Raw genomic sequence first — 3,198 nt, 5'->3', positions numbered from 1 at the left:
TTAATCTTTATTTTTGATTACTAGTGAATTTCAATAATTTTTATTTATTGCTTCACAATTTTATTTATTTACTGCTATTATTATTTGTGTGTGTGCAGTGGGCACATGCATGTGCATGAGTGCTAGCCTGTTCTGTAGAGGTCAGGGAATTCTCCCTGCATTGTGGGTTCTGGGGATGGAGCTCAGGTCATCGCATTTGCTCGCCTAAAAAATAAAGCATCAGGTATTTTCTGGTTTGAAGGGAACTCGCCGAGGTAAGTGAGACCCTGGTTCTGTAGATAAAGATCAGCAAGTCATGCAGGCTATATGATTTGTTTGTGTTTGAGACAGACCCGTGACCCATGTTTGATCCCCCAGGCAATTGAGTTTACCTGTTCCATCCAGCTTCTTGTCTCTCTCAAATCAGGAAATCAGGTCACAGTACTTCAAAGATGCCTTTCTGCAATATCAGATCTCCAAAGGCATCAACTCAGAGATAAGTTTGTGAAGCATGCATATTAATGGTGAGTTTTGTAACTGATTTACAAATAAATGCCAAATTATTCAAATGTGTGGGTATATGTGTTTGTATGAGAGAGAGAGAGAGAGAGAGAGAGAGAGAGAGAGAGAGAGAGAGAGAGAATGCGTGTTCATACAACAATTAAATATGTGCAGTGGAAGGATGTACTTGGGTGTGATTTCCAAGCCCTTGGTCCCTGGGTAAGCTCCTTAAACCTTTCTAAACATCATCTATAAATGGTCATACATACCTTCTTTCCATTGTGAAGAGGATCCATGGGTGTATACTCATCTTCTCCTCCAGATCCTGTCTTTTAAAGGTCTTTGAGAGGGCAGATATGCATGTCACACCTTTGCTTTCCATGTTGTGGCTTCTCCCATTATGTCAACTCCATGGAAGGTGCCTTGTCAAGGTGGGATGAAAGAAGCAAGCATAAATATTTACATGCAACTTGCTTCAGAGAACTTGGGGAGCACTCCCCTCCCCCAGAGTGGGAGAGTTAAGTTCCCACCAGCCTGGGGCCTGGAGTGAAATCTGTCTGTCCTAATAATGGGACAGAATAGTCAATTATCTAGATGAGGCTCATGACGAAAATGTATCTTAGTGAAGATTCGTGGGTGGCACTGACCCACCATCAGCCTGCAAATCTCTTTGTGTGAGGGATCTTCTTCTTCCTGCTGATGTGGGGCCACCAGTCTGGCCTGCAAAGCTTCCTTGTGTGAGGAAATGGAGTGCAGTGTGCATTGGGGTGCACCAGTGTGGGCTATTGCAACCTAGGATGTATTTTCTTCAGTTCTAGGGTTTTGTCTGAATTACTTTTTGATTATCTCATTTCTGATACATCAATCTCCTTTATCCAAGAGAGCATCTCTTCATGGTTTTGTTCCTCATAGTTAACTGTGGTCTGGAAATGCAAAATTCCAGGAATAATTAGTACGTTTTAATTACATGTCATTCTGGGCAATGTGATAAAACTTTCTGCTGTCCCATTCTATCCTGACCTGGACATGAATAATCTGCTGTTCTGAGTATCCACCAGGTATATGCCTCCTGCCTGCTAGTCACTTAGCCCCTCTACAGATCATCAGACTGACCAGGGTGGTATCACTGTGCTTGTGTTTACATAACTGCCATTCAGCCTAACATGTTCACAAGGTCTTCTTTCCTCTCCACATCTCATCACAAGGGTATTGTGTTAATGTGAATAATCACAAGAGGGGTAGTGTTATACAATAATATATTCTGAGAGAAGAAGGAAGAGGAGGAAAGAGAATATTCATGTACTTTTATTACTGTATATTATCATAAGTGTGTTATGATATCGTATCACTATTAATCTCTTACTCTGCTTATTTAAATTTGAACTTTATTATAATTAATTTCTGTTTGAGAGAGCACATACATAGGTTCAGTACTGCCTATAGTTTCAGGGGTTCCTGGGAGGTCTTGGAACCTGCCCCTTGGAGAACATCATTCAATACCCTTCCCTAACTCTCACTGAAGATGTTAAGTTGTTCTCTTTCCCACTCGCTTTCTCTCTCTCCCCCGGCCCGTGTGTGTGTGTGTGTGTGTGTGTGTGTGTGTGTGTGTGTGTGTGTGTCTCTCGAGTGTGCGCATTCAGCATTCAGGAAGGTTTCTTACATTGTTTCTAGTTAGTGCTTCTTTTAGCACGTTTACATTGATTTCTGATTTAAATATTGGAGTTTTTCTGGAGTTCCTGGTGACCCTTGACTATCCATATTTTATACAGACAAATTAAAAAATGAGTGAAAAAAATCTCTCATTTGTGAACAGAGTCTGACCACAGGGTCGGCTGTCTTCACTGTCTACTGAGAAACAACAGATTCTTTAGTGAGGGTTAAATGCTAAATTTGTTTGTTTTTAAGGTCTGTGTACTTCGCCACGGTGGAACTCTTTCATCTCTTGCCCTAGTAGAGACAACAGATGTAAGCATCCCTCTTAGAATGCTGAGACCTGTCTAGGGAAGAGCAGGCTGGAGGCTCACAGCTGAGTTGCTCTGTCTGTTCTAGTAAGACATTACTCCCATCCTTACTCTCACCGATCAGGATCTTAGGGGACCACAAGACAAGTCTAAACCAACATGTGTGACAGTGGACGCATGAAATGAGTATTGATGGAAGCATGTTTGGAAACTGAAACTAAGAGTTAATATAAGTACTTTTTATTAAACAAATTATTTGTGTGTGCATGCAGGGAGCTATGGGCCCTGTGCATGGCAGTGAGAAGGTCAAGAGGTCAACTTTTGGCATTCAAGCCTCTTCTTCTACCGTCCTGGGGACTGACCTTAAATCATCAGGCCTGCATCTGCATGCAAGCACTTCTTTAAAAAATTAGATGAAAAATTTAAATTAAAAAATTTAAATTAAAATACAGTTACATCATTTTCCTCTTCCTTTCCCTCCCCTTAATCCCTGCCTCCATATACCCTCTTTGCTCCTTCTCAATACCATGGCCTTCTTTTCTAATTGTTACATATGTGTATGTCCAACCTTCCCAGTCCTTTCGTGTTACTTGTGCGAATAGGACCATTTGGAGTTGGATAATCAATCAGGGGCCCATCCCTGGGAAAAACCCTTTCTCCCACTCCCAGCATTCCTAATGATGGCTGTCGCTTTTAACTGCTGAGCCATTTTGCCTGTTCATGTACTTGCTCTTCCTACTTAAAAAGTTCACCACCC

The sequence above is a fragment of the Onychomys torridus genome, chromosome 2, assembly GCF_903995425.1.
Source record: "Onychomys torridus chromosome 2, mOncTor1.1, whole genome shotgun sequence".
NCBI lineage: Eukaryota > Metazoa > Chordata > Mammalia > Rodentia > Cricetidae > Onychomys > Onychomys torridus.
Note: the sequence above shows the minus strand (reverse complement) of the source record.